The sequence below is a fragment of the Equus przewalskii genome, chromosome 5 (genome assembly GCF_037783145.1).
Source record: "Equus przewalskii isolate Varuska chromosome 5, EquPr2, whole genome shotgun sequence".
NCBI classification, from domain to species: domain Eukaryota; kingdom Metazoa; phylum Chordata; class Mammalia; order Perissodactyla; family Equidae; genus Equus; species Equus przewalskii.
Window position 1 is genome coordinate 22,961,242 of NC_091835.1, and position 21,392 is coordinate 22,982,633.

Consider the following 21,392-nt stretch of genomic DNA (forward strand, 5'->3'; position numbering starts at 1 on the left):
AATGCCGCTCCATGGGAGAGAAGGGAATGAGATAATATAGACTGTGCTTCATGTGGAAAATTCTAGAACCTGTGCAGGACTGCATGAACTTCATGTCCGTCAGACATTTCTCAATGGGAGCTTGGGTAAGAGTTCCTCTGTAGAGGGATGACTGGCTTTGAAAAGTGCACCAGGCTCAGATCTTTTGTGTCATTGATCGAGGTCAGACCCAATTACCTCAGAGAGCTAGTTTGATGATCACGTTGCGTGTCTGTTCGGAGCGACTGAGAATCTCGACCAAAACCCTCCACTAGAAGTAAGCCGAAAGGGCTTTGGAACACGTTAAGAGCCAAGTGGGTTTCCCAAAGTTCTATTCCATATAGAACATTAGAGAAACTATTTTAGCTGGGAACTTTTTGCGGTAGGCTCCTCATCGTGGCCAAGGGAAAAAATGTCAGTAGTACTGCCCATAGAAAATTAGTTTTGATTCCGTGCGATTTCTCAGTGAAATCAGCAGGAAGAAATTATTGCAAAATGTATCCTTAAGTGGCCTTATGTCATGACAGTTTTTGGAGAACATCTGCTGGGATGAGGATTTGACTGTGAGACAAGTTAATATCACACTATAATCTCTGGCAATAATTAAGCAGCCGGACCGGTTTTACCACTGAGATTACTCCCAGCTCTCGACAGTAAAACCATGTGGGCCCGCATAAGAGGACTTGTTCTAAGCTTTCCCAGGCGAGAGGGCAGGCAGCCAGTGCTGCTAAAAGCCACTTCAGTTATAAGGGGCGAGGGGGGAACCTAAGAGTCCTGTTTTGTGCCGTTTGGAATTACAGTTTGGTTTGCCAAGGCACTTCATCCACGCAGCGGTGTTTAAATGCAGATGGCATGTGGGCGTGAATACTGGAATCCTTTGGGAGCGCACACTTCAGCCTGGTTGGGTCCTCGGTCAAAGGCTGGGGACAGGCTGATGAGAGCTATGCGCATCTTATTGTTTATTATGAATTCTTCGAAAGGGGTTATGAGTACAGCCAGGCTGAGTTACAACTGCAGGATCCTCGTCAAAAACCTTGCAATCTTGGGGGGCTGGCCAGGTGGCACAGCGGTTAAGTGTGCATGTTCTGCTTCTCAGCGGCCCGGGGTTCACCAGTTCAGCTCTTGGATGTGGACATGGCACCGCTTGGCACGCCATGCTGTGGTGGGCGTCCCACATCCACATGTAAAGTAGAGGAAGATGGACACGGATGTTAGCTCAGGGCCAGGCTTCCTCAGCAAAAAGAGGAGGACAGGCAGTAGTTAGCTCAGGGCTAATCTTCCTCAAAAAAAAAAAAAAACAACAAAAAAGACCCTGCAATCTTGGCCACTATTCTCGTTGTGTTTCACCTTGTCTTTGAGATGAATGTGCTCGAAGCTGATCTTTACTCAAAGCATTGACTACCTTGTGTGACATTCACCCCATAGCAGTTCTTAATAGCTGTGCTTTATTCATTCTTTTCCCTTTCATATTTCCTTCAAAAACAATGAACAATCTTGGTCTTTTCAGAGAGAAGAATTACCCATGATTTTGGAAGAAGGCAAGTTTTGTGCCAAATTTAGCAGCCTACATGACTCTTCTCATGCCATGTTGAGGGCAGCTGCACAGGCTGCAAGGATTATCTTGGAGCTGAATTTGCATATCTAGCTGAGGGGACCCACTGCGATGGCTGCAACTCATTTGCATAATGTTTGTACTTGTTACAGTTTGAGTTCCAACCAAATCCCTTCAATTAACTTAGTTTGTACTGTGTGTTACACCCAGCGGGGCTGTCCTTGGGGCCTGGGATGAGGTAGCAAGGATGACACTGATGGTCATTAATGTGCTAAGTTAACTCTGCCCGTGTGCATCATCTGGAGTTCTCATAACAACCCTGCATGCCACGTTATGGGCTACATTGTGACCCCTCCAAAAGATATGCTGGGTCCTAACCCCCAGCATCTGCAAACGTGACCTTGTTTGGAAATAAGGTCTTTACAAAGGGGATCAAGTTCAAATGAGGTCCTCAGAGTGGGCCCTAATCCGGTCTATCTGATATGACTCATGTCCTTACAAAAAGGGGACATTTGGACACAGAGACAGACACACAGACACACGTGAAGAGCCATAGGGAGTAGGCCACGTGAAGACTGGAGGGAGGCAGCCACGAGCCAAGGCACGTCGGGGCCGCCAGAAGCTGGAAGAGGACAGGAAGGATCCTTCTCTTACAGCTTTGGGAGGGAGCACAGTCCTGCTGACACCTTGCATTTGGACTTCAGCCTTCAGAACTGTGAGATAATACATTTCTGTTGTCCTCTGCCACCCAATATGTGGCACTTTCTTACGGCAGCCCCGGGAAATTCATATACAAGGTAATATTATTATTTCCGCTTTATAGATGACAAAACTGAGGATAGGGAATTTCTGCAAACTCTTTTAGCTGGCGTTGTGGAATGAATTCAAGAATGAAGTCATCCTTGGAGTTTTCTGGTGCCTCCCATCCGATGTACAGGGATGCTGCCTACTGATGACAGCCCTTATAGACACCAGCAGCCCTGCATTTGGAGGGTGGGAGTGATACACATAACACTCCACAGCCCTTGCTTTGCTGCACACAAACTGCTGTCTCCATGTTTCACCATCTATTTTGTGCACAAACTTGGATGCTATGAACAGGCAGAATGGGCACGATTGTATACGATGAAAGCCTTTCCAGGAGATTTTAGCCCTTAATTTCAGCCGATATGCAAGAAATGGATGTACTTAGCATCCACCTCAGAGGACTCCGCAAGAGCCAGCAGGTGTGTCACTTAGAGACGAGAGGAAGAGCCCCTTAGCCGAGCAGAGTGAGTAATTCAGCCTGATGGCCTGCAGGAGTTCGAAGGTGGCATCTCAACAACTGGCTTTGAGGAAAAGATTCCAAGAGCAGGTTGACTTGTCAGTATCATTCCGGATCAAAGCCCAGAAAAGTCTGGGTTCAAGTATCCATGAAAGCTCTGATTCCAGGCAGGAGGCAGGACTCAAGGAAGAGATCAGTGTCGTCTGAAACAGCGAAGCGTGCTCCAGCACTGTATTGTATTTCCGGCAGCTTCTTGATCGCAGCAAGCATCTGCATAATGTAGGCACTCTTAATCCATATTTCGGTAATTGTAACCATAGATCACAGAAATTCATTCACGTGGCACACGAGATAAGAGATGAAGAAACTGCTTTATGCATGCAAATCAAAACCGCTTGTATTCCTGAATATAATGATGGCAAAATGATGTGAGTTTCCAGATGTGCAAGAGAGAGATTTTCAAGACGTATAGTCGTTCCACAACACACTCTGATGAATTTTTCAGAGATGAAATATGCCTTTGATTAAGGAAGGTTTTTCTGCCTTTCTGATAAGTCCCGTGTGCGCTGGGGTACTCATTTACTCATGATGTCGTATGCAAAATGAAAGGATAAAACCTTCACTTTGATTTATGATCATGGTTATTAATTTCTGATGCAGCTTTTTGGTTCGGATTATTCAGGGGTGGAGGGATTTGGCAGCGTAGATGAGAAGCCCGGGAGATTTACCGGCGTAAACATCACAGCAGAGGTCCAGTCGTAAATAACAAGACTTCTAAAAAGAAGTACTAAACCCCCCCATTATTAGTAGGTACAGGAAGAAACTCAAAAATGTAAAAAAAGAAGCTGGTACAGACTAGGATTTCTGCACAGGTAACTTCCGAAGGGAGCCTCACGTGCAGGGACTAGAGACACGTTTTCTTGTTTCCCACAAAAACTGTGACCCCATCCCGTTTCACCAGCATGGGGATGTTTTCTGGATCCTGGTGCCATCAGTAAGCTAAGACCATACCTGTGGTCCATTCTGCTAACAACCAGGGTTCATAGGCTATGACTTTGATAGGTTATTTTCGACTCCATTACGTAAAAATGCGCAATCATGGGTTGGCCGCATCAAAATTCCAACTTGGAGCGCATGCTGAATTCATAACATTTTTAGTCTGGATGCATTAGGTGACAACTTTTTCGTGGCTTGGGCAAACAGCCTCTAGGTGGGGTGAGGGTGTCAAGCTGGCCTGGCAGAAGGGGGCTAGGGAACATGGGAGCTGAGGGGGTGCTGGGTACCCAGTGCAGCACAGAGCAGGACCAGCATCCACTCCCAAGGTCTGCTCTTCTCAGTACAATTCTGGCTCGTGTCCATATGGCCATGGGATGCACCTGGCCCGGGGTGTCTGACAGAACTTGGGATGGAGTCACGATTCCTAAGAAGTTCCACCAGAGCCGCCAGTACGCTCAGTCTCTAGGGGGTGGGCGTGGCTGGTTGTATACAGGGATGTGTTATCAGACAGGATCCAGAACCTTGGGTGAGGACCAGGTGGACTTGAGGGAGAAGCTAAGCAGAGGGGGACCAAAAACCAGCTAGAAGGTGGTGCACACGGGGCAGGGAAGGGGGAGTGAGAGAAAGAAGGCCCTTAGTTTGCGATGCTCAGCCTGCCTTGTTCAGGATTTGCGATTGAAGGGACTCAGAGGATGTGAAGAGAGACCTGTGTCCCCTCTCCCACGGGAGTTTATAGAAAAGTCAGCAGCACTGTTACCAGAGAAATGGCAGGAGGTGGGGCGTGCAAGTCGCAAGCTGTTTAATCCAGGCCAGGAGCCCTGATGGAACCTCTTTGTTCGCTCTGCTCCTCTCTCCTCTGGGGGACCCCCTTGCTCCCCTCCTTGCACTCCACATGGAGGGGCTGCAGAACTTTTGCCCCCTCTGCCCAGCCAAACAGAAAAGCACCCCTGGCTGGGGTTGTTTGATGTTTTCCAGAAAACCAGCTTATGGGATTGTCTCTTATCAGACGTGAACCAGAATGGGGCTGATGGGGAAGAAGGACACGTGGCTGTAAAAGCCAGAGGAGCTCCTGAAAACTCTGCCCAGGATGCATCTTGGGAGAGAGGTCTGAGAACACGGACCTGTTTTGAATGGGCAAGAGAATTTGCAGGAGAACTTCCAGGAGAAAGCAGGACGGCAGAGGGCTCGCACAGCTTCTGGGCTCCTCATGTTTACCTGTTGATTCTCCTCTAAGGTCTCAGCAGTAAGGACAGAGCATTTCTCCGGGTTTCTCTCTGCCACTTGGAGGTTGCTATCTGGCGCCTGTTGGCTGACCCTATGGTTGGCCCATCCACCTAACAGGTGCAACCCTGGGTTGTTTTCACCTTGCAAAGTCAGCCAGCTCAGGCCCATATAAGGATCTCTATAAAGCAGAGGAATAGACCTGTTTCCTCTGAAATGCTAGTATGGATTTGATCTTCAAGTGAGAAAAAACAATGTAGGAGAAAGGAAATAAACTTGAACCATTTCAAGCAATTAATCATAAAATTACAGTTTATCTCCCCTCCCCACCTAAATAAATTAAATTTAATGAAACAACCGGTTCAAGTTACAACTCAAATTTAAGCAAACCAGATTTTTAATGAAGTTTTCAAAAGAGAAGATGAGTCATACCAGTCATAATTCAGTCAAAATTGTCAAACTGGAGCAAAATTGCAAAAAAGCTAAAGCTGTTGCCTTTTAGCGGTTTTATATGGAGACAAGAGAAAACAAATGTGTTTAGGGGACTTGTTTTGTTTTTTTAAGTCTCAGGCATATACAGTTTGGAATTCTTTGCGGTGATTAAGATTTGTGGAAGAGTGAATTTTAGAAATGTGAGTCCTTCCAAACGTTTTGTTGGAAATATGGGCAAAGGGGTCGTTGTTGATAATCGTGCGATGAAAGAAAATTACAAATTCCTCAAGAGCGGGCTGCTCTTTTCTGAAGCTCTCTAATGCCATTGTAAAACCTCGAGGAAAGTCTTCTGGATTATTCCTCAACCACAAATATACACAAGGCAACCCGGAGAGGCCGCAAGAGCAGAGGGAAGTTTCAGGAAAGGTTAACAGTTCCAGGGACTTGTCCCCAGATTAGCAAAGCTTTGAGCATGGCCAACCCCGCTCTGTCTGGCCTCACGTCCTCCTTGGCATGCTGCTTTCCGTCTACACCCACAAAACTACTTGCCTGTGGGCTAGATGCTAGACTCAAGAAAGAATTCCATTTTCTTAATTCCAGCACCTCTGCTTGATAACTTCTTTCGCATCTCCCTGTTTATGGATACTTGAGTAGACACAAGGAAATGAAGAGTAAGTCTCTGGTGTGTCTCTTTTTCTATTTTCCTTGGGCTTCATTCTGCCCCAGGGGGTGAAGACGCCCTGGAATCATGCAGCACTGAGGGTATCCCTCTGATGGAGCTCTCCATCCCATTTGTATCAGGACCAGCTCCCGTCATCTCTCTGGAGCCCACCGCGGTTTCACTCTCCACCTCCTTTGTCTGCGTCAGTGCAAAGCCCTGGGGGTCCTTGCCGTGAAACCGCTTCCCACGGGGCTGGAGTCCTCAGGAAGCTTCCTTTGATGGGGAAGATGATTGCTTCTCCCAAATGCCCACCCCTTCCAAGACTTGAGGTTACGTCGCAGATGAAAGGCTGGCCTTGTTAGCGCTTGTCAGAGCCACGCGTGAGGAGCACCCCCAGGAAGATTCAACTTGGCATACAGGTGCTTTGCTCCTAAGGATGGTTTAAATACACAAAGTTTGGGAAATTGTGCCAAAACCACAAAATGAATCAGCTCTTTCTGATGAAATCCTTACGTTTTCTTTCCCAAGAATATGCGAGGAGGTGATGGAAACGTAATGACGTTGGAGGTTGTTGAGACCACTGATTTGACAATGGAGGCACATCAAACAGTTTATCAAGGACATTTTGAGGTGCCTCCTCTGAGAACAGCTATTTGGCTCTTTTCTGTCCCTATGATATAAATAAGGTCCTCAAGTTACAACAGATTCTGTTGCATCTCAGGAATGCCATGGAATATAATTAGACTGGGCTGTCATGCAGAGATGGGCACAGAGCAGGCAAACCTGGAATGTGAGTCAGAGGTGCAGGGAAGAAGGTCAGGACACATGGACATGGGCAGGGCCGGGGCTCCGTGCCTGCACAGCACTGTGGCAAAGGCCCGTCCCAGGGGCTAAGGTGTATGGGCAAATCCCAGGACCAAAGGGGTCAAGACATGGGAGCCCCTCCGTGAGCTCAGTTCTTCCAGATTCCCACACGCATCATCTTGGCTCCAACAGGTCCCGGGGCCAGCGGTGGACGCAGCCGAGGGGAAGAGCATGATGCTCCAGGCGAGACGCAGAGCCCAGCAACCACCCAGAAACTGTGAGCAGTCTCTGGATCTAAACCCACTCCTCACTTCTGTATTTTTGTAGAAAAAGTCACACTGAGAGATTGTCAGACACTTTGCTCCAAAAATATAACTTTCTCCATTCCTGTTTTCCAGTCCCCTGATTCTTTTATTCTATTATTATATTTTAAAGCAGTTGTTTCGGTACAACTTCTGCTTTGCAGGCTAAAGCTGGCATCGAGCCACCCACACGCCCCATCTGTGCGCACAAAGGTCCGCTCCATCATCTGATCTGGATGCTCCTGTTATGATGCGACAGGACCAAGACGGGAGGTGGGACTGTGCACACAGTGTGACTGTGATTGCATTTAAAAAAACTATGTATCTAATACAAGATGGTAGGAAATATATAAGAATGCCAACAATTGGCTCTGGGTGCTAGACCTTTTAGATAATTTCCTTCCTTTTTCTTTCTTTCTTCCTTTTTTTAATATATACATATTGAAAATGCCCACAAATGACTTTGCTCTGCTTTCTTAATGGAAAATACATCAATATTAAAACAAAACGAAGGTCATGAACAACCCTAGGGGGCCAGGCCCTGGACCTCATGGGGCAGCTGGGTGTGTTTAAAGGGACGTCAGAGTCTGGATGCTGGTGGACAGGATGTCATTGCTGTCGGGTCTCCTTGGAATAACCGGGACTCCGGCCCCACCAGGGTGTGTCCATGTTTCAAAGGCCCCACCTTCTGAGTTCTGCCTCTGACATCCTCCCTTACACACAGACGCCAACAATAAGAGGTCAAACAAAAAGAACTTTCCTTCTGTAAGGAGCCATTTTGTCCCATTCTTGCCTTATAAAATCATAGAAACTCATGCAGCCTTTGAGTGTGAGATCATCTCTGTCAACTCCTGCATGTTACAAATGAGACTGCACGGAAAGATTAAGCAGAGTCCTACAAATTAAAAGAAGGTTTGGACCGGGGAGAGCATTTACTTCTGTTGACACTTAGCGTCTCCACATCCATCACTTCCACACTCATTCGTTTTGCCATTTTTGTGAGAGAGACGGTAGAATATTTCATCGGAAAATAGGATGTATCCATCCATGCACGGCCATTAGGAATTAGACTGCAAATGCCATTCCCCAAATTAATTTGGTTTAGACTTAAATAGAGAAAATGCCCGACTGGTGCTTCATTTTTCATTTTTCACTGCAGAAGAAATTCAGTTCATTCTCTTTGCGACCTGGGAGGCCTGAAGCAGGCAACCAAAGGGGCGAGGAGGACTGCTGGCGAGGAGTAGAGGTCAGGCTGCCTGAGCAGCGTTCTGGGGATCAAAGGGGACACAAGCTGCTCTCTAAGGTGAGGATCCTGTGTTAAGACAGAGCATCAGGCAGAGGTGCACAGGGTCAAGGTTGAAGGGTCAGCAGAGCAGAGGGTACAGGAACCAGTGCTGGGGAGAACATTTGCAGGAGACATTCTGCCTCCATCTACACGCATACTGGTGTGATGTCTTCACCGTCCACTTACAGTAGATGTCCAACCACTCATCAAATTGAATTTTAAGAAATCTTTAATATTTTTCTATTCTCCGTTCACTTCCTTGATCATGCATTTTTGTCTCTTCTCCCTTCTTGTTCCTCATCCTTCTCCCATCCTTGGGCTTTTCTCTTGACTCTTGCTCTCTCCATGGGCTCCTTCTTCCGCAAGTTCAAGTCCATCTCTTGGGTGCCGTAGCTCTAAGCCTGCTTCTCTGTCCAGGTCTGTCAGCCTCTGATCTCAACCCTCTTCTATCACCTCAAAGTCAACGTGTCCCAAACTGGCTAATAAACTAATTAAATAAACCACAGAAGATGGGTAGTGAGAAAGTGGGTAGAAGCAGAGGTGAAGGTGGAGGAGACCAGCTGGTCCAAAGTCCGACAGAAAACAGATGTACTCTCAATAGGATAATTCACACGAGGTTCATTTGCAAAATGGCAATTTACAAAGACGTGGGTGCTGGAGAATCACAAGGGAGCCAAGAGTAATCGGAGCTAGTAGCAGCTGGGTTGGTACCTCCATAGGCCTGACGGGAGGAGGGGGAGAGAGTAACTGGAAACTGGAGCTTCTGAAATGTGCACCCAGGAGCTTGTCAAGATGCCCACCCTATGCCAATGGGAAGGGTAGGAGCGAAAATTCTACATGTTTACTAGGACCTCTCAGATTGGGCATGCTTTGCGTAGCCAGGGAGAAGACTCAGCCACCCTGAGAAGGGCAGGGACCTTTGGTTGAGGGACTTGGATGGCTTGTGGGTGATGACCTCATTGGGGAGAGGGAGGGGACCGAGGGAATGATGCCTGACCTTCCTCCTTCCCTCACTCTCTCTGATTTCCCACTTTGCTCCTCATGGGCCAAACCCAACCCAAGCTCACGCTCTGGAGTCCGGTTTGTGACGCATCCCGGGTCCCAGAGAGGGTTGGGAAGAAGTGGAGACAGGCTCTGCAGGGAGAGAGAATACCTTGGACACATTCATAAAACTCGAAATGGTCAGCCCAGTGGAGCTGGTGTTTCCTTCTACGAAAACCCAGCCCTCTGCCCTGGCCTGCCCCGCTCCTGCTCCTGCTCCAGGGGCAGGCTCACACCATCCTTAGGCAACCTCTGTTTTCAACTTCTCCAGGGCCAGTGCGAGCCACTCCCAGGGATCCTGCTCAGCTGTGAGATTAGATCAGGGACCTGAAAGATCTAATTCAGAAGCCAAAGAGTTACTGACTGCTTCAGCTTTGCAGAAGAATCAAGGGCATTAAGCTCATGGGCGAAAGTTCTGACTTTTCCTTCACACAAACTTGCTGTCACTTTGCCGTGTATGGGCAACATCTCTGCGTCCACTAACAGAAGTGCTGGCCTCGAGAATGGGTCAGAGACTTTCCTGCCAGACATGCAAAGGGGCCATCCAAGACCAGGACTCTTTGCCTATCGTGCACTGTGGATGAAGCACCAAGGGCCTATCCGCTTTCTATGCATCCCCTACCCCCCAAATTATTGCAGTCTGGAAAAAAGATATATGGGCTCTGAGACATGAAAGGAAAACTGCAAAATCAAAGCTAGTAAACATTTAAGAGTCTACAAAAAAGTACAGTAATGACTCATCAACTCAACTCTGAGTTTTGGTGGTATAATTAATCTCTTCGGTGACGCTCTGCTGAGGGACCTCCACAGTATAAGTCTCCTGAGGCCACAAAGGTCTTAAAAGGACCCAGTACACAAGCATTCCAGGGTCACACAGCTTGGCCTGCAGACTGACCTTACAGTTCATTATCGAGCCCTAAAAAACTCAATTCAAGATGTAGCGCAGAGCAATGGGGAATGGGGCAATGGAGCAGCGGGGAGGGGAGCATTGCTCTGCAATGGGGAAATCAACGCTGGTTCATGTCTTAGGAGGCTCAGAGAAGGGTTCACAGGATCCGTGAATGCTGCAATATGCATGGCCTTCCCATTCTACGAGATTCTATTTTCTGTCTTCTAAATGTAAGCCAGATCATGGTCCCAACTCCCGTTTTCCCCCCTGTGATTCCTTTTGTTTATAGCTTCATCCAAATTTGATTCCCTTTGTCCTCTGTAGCCAGATATTCTTCAGGATTCAGTACATATGTGTGTAGGGGTTTAATAACAACTTCTGAGCTGCTGGGCTGTCTGGGAAGTAGTGCTGAGATGGAGTTAGGAAGGAAGAGGTCTATTGGGGTAATCGCTGTGAAATTTAAGTCGGGGGGGGAGCAGGATGGGAAGGGGGAGCCATCAGGCTGTAGACCTGACAAAGTGCTTGTCTCCCCAATAGGGAAGGGGCTCTGGAGCAAAACTTACCCATTTGAGGAGCCCTGAATTAGATGGGAATGGCCAGGCCTTTGTATGGCCTTGCTAGGTCATGGGCTGGTGGCCACTTAAAGAGGAACATGACTGGCTCAAAGCTGAGGTGGATCCTGAAGGAGGCCACAGCTGGATGTGCCAGGTGATCACACCGCTCCAAATGAGCAGCACCTCTTTCTAGAAGGTTCATCTGAGTGGCACTATCACTCCTCTCTATGTCAGCAACCACTTCCTTTGAGCTTTGATGAAATGCTGCTTTGTGGGCTGCCGTATTAGTTGATGAAATTCAGAGGTTTTCAGATGGAGAATCACACTCTAGGAAGTTAAGATGCCCACATCTGGAACCAGACCCTGGAGGGGAGATCATGACCTTGCTCACCTCCCTCCTCCCTGCTTGAGCTTCCTTATGAGGGACTTTTCCATGGAAGTTTTGACGGAGTGCAGCAGACCACTTTCTACTAATGATGGAAGCATTCAAGGGCAGCTGATAATCCCCCAGGGTCCCTCCGGACAGAATCTCAGTTCCTGAAAGCAATGACCTTTGCAGCCAAGAGATGATATTGCACCATGAAAGACCAAGTGGGTGTGATCCCACTGAGAGGCTGACAACTTGGAGAAAACAGGCCCACTGGGGACACATGTGCCATTTTGATGGGTCCAGGCCAGGCTAACCATTGCAGAGTGATTTGTATCCAGAACTGTGTTCCCTGGGATCTGCATTTATTCCCTAACTTTCAACTCAGTGGATGGTCTCTAACTCCCATAGTTGTGGAGAGCTTTTCTAATTATGAACTATGATGGAGTGGTGTTTTCAAAACTCCAGTCTAAAAATAATGGATTTGGAATGGTCCAGAGCATCCTTTTAAATATTTCAACACTGCCCGCATCCCTGTTTCCACTTTTGCTTTCTCAGGCTGAAATTGCTTAAGATTCACAAATCTGGTAAAAGAATGCTCTGGCGTCAAAACCTCTTTAGGAAGAAATAATTAAAAATAGCACTAATTTGCACAATTTAGTAATTATACCATGAAGCATTGCAAAAGATTAAAATGAGCTCATCAAGGCAATCAAAGGATTTTATGAGTGGAAAGACATTGATTTTCCACAATGATTTTCCAGAACACATGTCCTGCTGCGTCAAACCACCTCTCCTTCCAGAGCTGTCTCAACTGTTGAGGCCGTTGACCCAAAGCCCGCTATGAAACTTAGAACTTACGAAAATTTTAAAGCATATGAGATAGAAAGGAAAATATGAATGTCTGCTTTTCCTAGTTACTTAACTACCACGCATTAGCTATGAAGTTAAAAAAAAAAAGTTTTATTTTGCTTTCTGACAAATTATCGCATTTTATCTCCTTTCAGTTCGTGGACGTTATGACTTTATCCTCCAAATCTTCTCTGAATCTCAAACCCTCTCAAAGACGTAGAAGCTAAATGTGAGGAAGCCACTCATCGTTCAGCGATTCTTCCGTCGTTGTATAATTTTAACAAGCAGTATGAGTATCTGGGAGAATTCGTGCAGGATTTATGCCTGGAGGTGCCATCTAAATGTTGTCACGGGTCTCAGAGTGCTTAGCGGGGAAAGCTAAAATAAGTTGAGCTTTTTCAAAGTTGATTTTGGCCAATGGCAAACAAAAAGTCTATTTCCCTTTCCAATATAGAACTCAATATATCAAATGAAAGTCATTTGTGTCAGAATAGTTTGATTTAAGATTAACTATATAGCATTACTCTCCTTTAGTCAGGAAATAAAGTGAGTATTTATAGCATGTTGTGTTACACAGCCCTGGGCTTGTGTTCATCATTTATAATTGAGTGTGTGTGTGTGTGTGTGTCTGAATGCTTGTGTGCATGTGCCTGTGTGTGTGTCATTTTTACTTGTACCTATTGCCACCACTGAGCTTAAATTCTTCCATGCTATGGGAAGGAATTGGCAGAAAATAAAAGTATATTAGTTTCCTGTGGCTACTACGACAAATGACCACAAACCGGGTGGTATAAAATAAATTCGTTCTGTCCTACTTCTGGAAACTGGAAGTCAGAAATCAGGATGTGGAAACGTCGTGTTCCCTCTGAAGGCTCCAGAAAAGACTCCTTTCTTGTCTCTTCCCACCTTCTAGTGGTTATTGGCCATCCTTGGCGTTCCTTGGCTTGCAGACGCATCGTCCACCCCGATCTCTGCCTCCACCATCACAGGGCCTTCTTCCCTGTGAGTGCGTCTCCTCTGTGTCTCTGGGTCCAAATTTCCCTTTTTTATAAGGATGTCAGTCACTGGATTGGGGCCCATTCTGATCCAGGATAACCTCACTTTAACTTGATTATGTCTGCAAAGATCTTATTTTCAAATAGGATCACCTTCACAGGTACCCCGGTGTTAGCAATTAAACATATGTTTTCGGGGATACAATTCAACTCACAACAAAAAAACAAGCATAGAAATAAAAGATGGCTGAATGGCAGACTAGACATCAAAGAAAAACAAGCAAGCGACCACGTGAACAAAGCCACTGGTCCAAACTGCATAGTTAACAGCTCAGGGTTTCAGCATATGTGACTCCCTGAGTCACTGACGGTGGCTGCTTTGCTCCTAAGGAGGGTCGTGAGCCACATTCAGGCTCAGTGGGGGACAACTGTCCTGACTGATTAGCAAGATACGCTGTGGACATGAGAGGGAGGATGGCAACATTTATATGGCCGGTCTGCCAACCTGGTTCACTGTTTCTTTGCTAGGATACTCATTCATGAGTGTTATACGCCTGTATTCATGAGGAGAACCAACACGTCAATCCCCACATTCGAAACTGAGCTCTTCACTTAAATCTGACTTTGTCCCAACTCCCAACAAAGACCTATGATATTAAATGAAAACTCATTTAGCCAGTGTTCTCGGAATTTGTAGGGCCAGATTCCGCTCATCCACCCAGTGTGCTCCCAGAGGAAATGCACTTTTCAAAAGAAGATGCATGCTTTCTGAAATTACGTCACAAATCCTTGATTGGAATGTTAAGAAAGTTAATAGTTGCCTGGAAGGGAAAAACACAATTGTGGTTTTCTGCTCTTATATGCTACCACACAAAAGTCTTGTTCTATTGTTAATAAGGAAGCCTAAGAAAAAGAAAATATTATGCCATTTCTCCCCTATTTTGCGAATCTTGTTTGTAGATTTTCCCTCCAAATCATTCAAATATAAGATGAAACTTACAAAGTATCAGAGTCACTGTATTCGTCTGTTTGGGTTGCCATGACGAAGTCCCACAGACTGCGTGGCTTAAATAATAGAAATGTATTTCCTCACAGTTCTGGAGGCTGGAAGTCCAAGACTAAGGTGTCGGCAGGGTTGGTTTCTTCTGAGGTCTCTCTCCTTGCTTGCAGGGGGCTGTCTTCTCTCTGTGTCCTCACGTGCTCTTCCTCCTCTGCGGAATCTCTGGGTGTCCCTTCCTCCTTATAAAGGACACAAGTCCTTTTGGATCAGGGCCCCACCTTTATGACCTCATTTAACCTTAGTGACCTCTTCAAAGGCCCTGTCTTGAAATATAGTCACATTCTGAGGTACTGAGAGCTAGGGCTTCAGCACAGGAATTTTCAGGGGACTCAATCAGCCCATAAGAGTTACAAAGGGACTTGGAGACAAACCAGCCCACCATCCCTTTTATAGAAGGATGTGCATTGTATGTATGAGTCAGGCTAGGGAAGTCTGTAGTCTCGAATTAAGAAGTCTCGGGGCCTTCAAACAGCAAGGGATATTTCCTGCTCCCCTTGCCTCCGTGGTTAGAGTCTGTGGGGGGCTTTGATCCACATGGTCACTCAGGGCCCAGGATGACAGAGTCTCCAGGAGCTTCTGGAATTCGAGACCCCTGTGTGGCCATGGCAAGGGAAACAGCACATAGACGAGTCACACTCACGTCCCCGCGAAGTGACACAAGCCATTTCTGGCCTCTTAATCCTGGGGGGCTGGGAAATGTTAGGATGTTCATTGAGCTCAAACACCTGCTACAGCTTGACAGAGTCAAGGAGTCCAAAGCTTTGCTTGATGTAACAATAAAAACATTTCACATTTGGCTTGCTCTTTATTCTGTCTGTGGTGGGAGGGCTAAAAAAAATGAATACAACCTAAAAGTGAAAATATTTTTGTGTTAAAAACTCCCGAATTATTGTCAGAATATATTTCATCCTGTAATTTGTTTTCCAACAAGCAATGAATGAAAGGCTCACTTGTTAGTGCCCAGGATATAGCGACAGATAAGACGCAATTCCTGACCTCAAGGAACTTGTCGTCCAGAGATGGAAAACAGTCAAGGAAGCAGATGCAGCAGCATGATAGGAACTACACCAGATGAATGCAGAAGGTACTCGAAGGAGAGAGAAGCTGCAAATGGCTTCCCAGGAAAGATAACAGGGGTGTGTGTATTGTGTGTGTGATGTGTGTGTGTGTCTCCTGTTCTGTCACCCGATGCCAGTGTTGGGGGGTGGGTTTCCCACACCACCAAGCAATTCTCCAACACCAGCTTGGTGTCCTACAATTCAGCCCAATTCTGACACTGTCCACCCAGAGACAGCATCAGATCCCACAGGTTAAGGGCTCAGGCCACGGAACCACTGTCCACTTCAAATGCCAATCGCAAGTCCAGATTGTCACCTGTGCTGCTGACCGCCAATGAGGGGTTCCCCTGACTCCTTCTTTGGGGTTGATTAATTTGCTAAAATGGCTCACAAAATCGGGAGACCCATTTACTCACTAGATCACCAGTATATCACAAAAGATATTAAAGGATATGAATTAACAGCCAGATGGTGACATACATATGGCGAGGCCCCAAACCAGGGAGCACCTGTCCTTGTGGAGTTTGGGGCCCGGCATGGTGACCAGTGGGAGCATTCTGGTTCACCAACCTGCAAGCTCTCCCCAGCCTTTCTGGCTTTTTAAGGAGGCCTCACTATAGGCACGATTGCTTAAGTCGCTGACCACTGGTGACTGGTTCCACCTGCAGCCCCTCTCCCCACCCAGGAAATCAGGGATGGGACCGAAAGTTCCAACCCTCTGTTCAGGGTTGGTCCCCAGACAACCAGCCCCGTCCTCCCATCCTTAGAGAATTTCCAAAAGTCACCTCATTAGTATAAATTCAGTTGTGGTTGAAAGGGGCTTGTATGAATAACAAGACACCCATTTCACTTTATGGCTCTGAGGGGATTTAAGGAGCTGAGGACAAGTGACTAAAGGTAACTAAAGGTGCTCCCAGTGCTCTTATTGCTTAGGAAGTTCCAAAGGTTCTGGGAGTTGTAAGCCAGGAACCAAGGACAGAAGACCAAAATATCTGTTTATGATAAATCACAATATCACAGTGTGCGCATGCGAGTGTGTGTGCAAATATGTGCGTGTGTCTGTGTGTGTTTGTTTCTGAGCACTCCTATGTGCTGAGCTCTTTGTATGCGTGTGAGCGTGTCTGTGTGTGTTCTTTTCTGAGCACCTCTATGTGCTGAGTTCTGTGTGGCTGAGTGTGTCTGCATGTGCTCATTTCTGAGCACCTCCCTGTGCTGAGCCCTGTGTGTGTTTGTGAGTGTGCCTGCACGTGCTCATTTTTGTGCACCCATGTGCTGAGCTCTGTGTGTGTGTGTCTGCATGTGCTCGTTTCTGCACACCCACGTGCTGAGCTCTGTGTGTGTCTGTGTCTGCGTGTGCTTGTTTCTGCACAGACGTGTGTGCTGAGCTCTGTGCATGTGTGTCTGCATGTGCTCGTTTCTGCACACCCACGTGCTGAGCTCTGTGTGTGTGTGTGTCTGCGTGTGCTCGTTTCTGCACACACCTGTGTGCTGAGCTCTGTGCATGTGTGTCTGCGTGTGCTCGTTTCTGCGCACCCCTGTGTGCTGAGCTCTGTGCGTGTGTGTCTGCGTGTGCTCGTTTCTGCACACACCTATGTGCTGAGCTCTGTGCATGTGTGTCTGCGTGTGCTCATTTCTGCGCACCCCTGTGTGCTGAGCTCTGTGTGTGTGTGTCTGCGTGTGCTCGTTTCTGCACACACCTATGTGCTGAGCTCTGTGCATGTGTGTCTGCGTGTGCTCGTTTCTGCGCACCCCTGTGTGCTGAGCTCTGTGTGTGTGTGTCTGCGTGTGCTCGTTTCTGCACACACCTATGTGCTGAGCTCTGTGCATGTGTGTCTGCGTGTGCTCGTTTCTGCGCACCCCTGTGTGCTGAGCTCTGTGTGTGTGTGTCTGCGTGTGCTCGTTTCTGCACACACCTATGTGCTGAGCTCTGTGCATGTGTGTCTGCGTGTGCTCGTTTCTGCGCACCCCTGTGTGCTGAGCTCTGTGTGTGTGTGTCTGCGTGTGCTCGTTTCTGCACACACCTATGTGCTGAGCTCTGTGCATGTGTGTCTGCGTGTGCTCGTTTCTGCGCACCCCTGTGTGCTGAGCTCTGTGTGTGTGTCTGCGTGTGCTCGTTTCTGCACACACCTATGTGCTGAGCTCTGTGCATGTGTGTCTGCGTGTGCTCGTTTCTGCACACACCTATGTGCTGAGCTCTGTGCATGTGTGTCTGCGTGTGCACCCCATGAGACGAGCTCTGTAGAGCTGGACCGCCTCTTCTTGCCCCGGGCATCCACTGCCCCCTGCACCTGTGTCATCACCACCAGGCCCCTGTCCCCTCTGGCTGCCGGTCGAGCTCAGCCAGTGTGCATCCCTGGCAGGCGTCAGAGGGAGCAGACCTGCATCAGGGCGTGTGCCCTCCTACTTTCCCCGTGTGGGGAGATGTCGGTTTCCCTCTCTTTGATGGCATCCCCTCTCAAAGTGGCCCTTTCAGTGGACCTCCCCTGGGGTTCCTGTCACTGCTCCCTCCTCTCATTCCTCCGGGCTGAGTGGAAACAGCAGCAAACACTTGAGGATAGCTGCTAGAGAGCTTTTACTGTGGGGCCTTCACAAAGGCCTGGGCTAAGTGGGAGGAAATGAGAAGGGCTGGTGCAGGATGACGGGCTTCTCAGGTGATTCCAAACAGATGTGAGGTACCTTCTGTTTGAAACCCGTCACCTTTTACACCACTTTCATGAAAGGACAATTACCCAATTCCACACCTGTCTCTTTTCTCAAGTCATTTTCTCCTCTCCCTCCAACTGGTCTGAAAACAACTTGTTGAATTACATTGAAACAGAATCATGAAATTGTTTCCGTGGGTTCCTTCCGGGATTCAGCCAGATGGAGTCGTTTGGACTCATCTTCTTAAATTAAAAGAGCATCTGAGGAAACAGAATCATAATGGTAATCTGTCCTACCTTTTAACAGGGAATAAACATGCTGCTGTTCACGTGTTCCTTCTAGCTCTAAAGATTGAATTCCGGGTTTCCGAAAAGCCAACATAATTGTGTACGTAATGAGGTAAAAACAAACAAGCGAACAAAAAAACCCAGCTGGCACCAGGATTCCCCTTAAGGAGCTGCCTTCTTTGAAGGGTTACTGTGAAGATTAAATGAATAAAGAACTTAGAACAGTGCCTTGGGTGGCCAGATGACAGGCAATGTCGTTGGTGGCTGTTTGGGAATATGCTGGGCTAGAGGAGGTGCTGTGGGTGTGGCACCGAAGCCTCATAAGCTGGAGAAGCTGCCCTGCGTGGCCAGAAGAGGAACGGAGGGGATGAGGAAGAGGAGGGAGAGAAGAACCAGTGAGTAGGAGAAAGATGGACTTGCAAGGCGGGAGCCCATGAGACTTCATGGGTTTAGGGTAACTGAGCAACATTTTAGAACATTGGTGTGTTGAAATGATGAAATTCCTTCTTCTGTTTTTGCTTTTCCACTCAACACACACATCAGTAAAGACTATATACTATACCTCCAGATATTTTGGGTAATTTTTAAAATTTGTATTGCCTTGTTCATTGATGCATGCATGCATGTGTGTATTATAAAGGAAGTCTGATTACCGCTGCACAGTTTTGAGGAGGACTGTGGACTTTCACCAACCGTGACATTGGAAGGTTTAAGTTCATTCTTCCTGGATCTCATGGGACCAGAACATGACGCTTGGAATACATTTGTATTTCCAAGTGAGTATGCTGCTAAGTCGGTAAGCTCTCAAGAATGGGGAAATGCACCATACAGCTGACACTCCACCCAGACCTCAGGATTTGGGCATGGTGCTCAGGAATGAGTGGGCAAAGAGGGCTAGGATCACAGTATTGCTGTTTGGTGGCTGGAGCAAGCTTTAGAGGAGCTGGAGAGACCGCCCCAGGCTCTGACCTTCTTCACATATTTTCTCCCCTACCATCAAAGGGTTGGTGCCTCATGTTTAGGTGGTAGTCCAGAAAAAACAGTAAAATTTTGAAGTTAACCTAAGACCCTCTAGTTCACCACCACATCAAAGACAGACTATTTGTTATCATCATATACGAAGGAGTTGCTGTATTTTAAACACGTGCCAATCAAAAAGCAACTGGGCAAAGCAATTTTCTTGTGATCAACACTTACCGTTAATCTGCATGTTTTTTTAATTTTGAAAACAACAATTTTAACTAATTACACAAATCAGATAGGTTCATTGCAAAGGAAAAGACATCCGAACATAGAATTAAGTGAAGAGAAGAAAGTAAAACATCTTTGAAAATGCTATCCCTCAGGTATCTATGGCTATCATTTTTGTGAATGCATTTCCAGATTATTCTCTAGGCTTGCGTGTATTTCTTTACAATGGTTAGACTTCAGTGGACACACTCATAATCTTCTTCGTTCACTCGACAGGAAGAGCTGGTAGAAAAGCATTAGGAAGAGCTGCAGAGTGTTGCATCACCTGAGTGGTCCACGACCATCCAGCAAATGCAGAGCTGCTGCTCAACTGGTGGGCTACAATTATGCTATGTTATCAGCACCCTGGTTACAATGATCTTGATAACTAATAACTGAACACATCCTTAATTATGTTCTCCCAAAAGCATACCGAGGAGTATTAGTCTAGAATCAAAAAACAAGCACATTTTAAAGCTTTTAATATTTATTGTGAAATTGCCTGCCAGAAAAGTTGCACCAATTTACATTTTTATCAACATTGTTGGGGTGGCAGAAGGGGACAGTATCTTTTTGTTGTGTAAATTTGTAGTTTCTTGCTTACCAGTAAGTTTAAATTTTTTTTCATAACATCATTATCATTTTATACTTATTTTATGTGAATTTCCTACACAAGATGCTCTTAAATTTTTCAATGAGTGTGCTCATATTTTCTGTTTAAACTTTTTCTTTTATTCTGCACTTATTATTCACACCTTGCCTAAAAAATTTTTTGACAGCTTATTGTTTTAAAATATGTAAAAAATAAAAATATGGGGGCTGGCCCCATGGCTGAGTGGTTAATTTCGTGCACCCTGCTTCAGCGGCCCAGGGTTTCACAGTTTGGATCCTGGGCACAGACCTAGCACCACTCATCAAGCCATGCTAAGGTGGCGTCACACATGGCACAACTAGATGGACCTATAACTAGAATATACAACTATGTACTGGGGAGCTTTGGGGAGAAGAAAGAAAAAATAGACCAAAGTCACACAAAGACGGAGGGGTACAAAATAAGCAAACTTACATGGCATACATAATATGGTTTCCATAATGGAACAACACATTTAGATCTGCGCTTCCTGAAGGTCAGTGAGGAAGGAAAAATTCTCAATCTTTTCCTTGGAAAAAGAGAGCTTATCAATACTCCAAAAAAGACCAAATTAAATATTCTATTAAAAATGTAAAGGAACTTATCATGAGAGCTTAAAAAAAGGTTTTGGAAATCATTGCTGAAAATATCTTCAGACAAGAATATTATACCCTTAGAAGTTATAGTCAAATAATTCTATAGTTTTATATGTAAGAATAGTTACAAGTAACATTTAGTCCATCGCTTCCTGGAATTTGGGATTTTAGAGACGACTGAAATATAAAAAACAACATAAAGGGTATTGGTAACAATAATATCACCAACTTCTAATTTTCACATATAAAGATAGTAAGGAGATAAAAATTAAATAGTAATCATTGACTATAATAATAATTTCATTAATGAAAACATTTTATTACTCCACTCCCATAAAACTCCACTAGAAAGCTATGATATCAGAATAAAGGATAGAAATTTCCCAAACCGGCAGCTATAATGACACACATATGAATATTCTCGTCCCTAGTGTTTTCATTTAGCTCCAGACGCATAAACTCTGTTTTGTTGACTGGCACCAATCCATGGACTGGTGTTTGAGAAACATACTGATGCAGGAAACTGAGGCCAAGAAAATTTAAATGCATTGCCCCAAATTATCCAGTTAATTAACAGCAAAGCTGGGATGAGAATTCCAGACTCCTACATTCTGTCCCCTAAAGGAATCTTCATATTGCAAAAGAAGCAAAGAA

At 46.1% G+C, this 21,392-nt stretch overlaps 1 long non-coding RNA gene across 3 annotated transcripts in view; it reads left to right on the forward strand.

The window, feature by feature from the left end:
* Nucleotides 1-12,814, forward strand: part of LOC139083285 (uncharacterized) — a 30,711-nt gene extending 17,897 nt beyond the window's left edge. For 2 of the 3 annotated variants that reach the window (XR_011539883.1, XR_011539881.1), the window contains one exon: nt 12,394-12,814. This is a non-coding gene — a long non-coding RNA (uncharacterized lncRNA). Of the gene's footprint in view, nt 1-1,525; nt 1,706-7,140; nt 7,342-12,393 lie in introns of those variants that run through there. The other variant, XR_011539882.1, reaches the window with a different exon arrangement.
* Nucleotides 12,815-21,392: the final 8,578 nt, after the last annotated feature.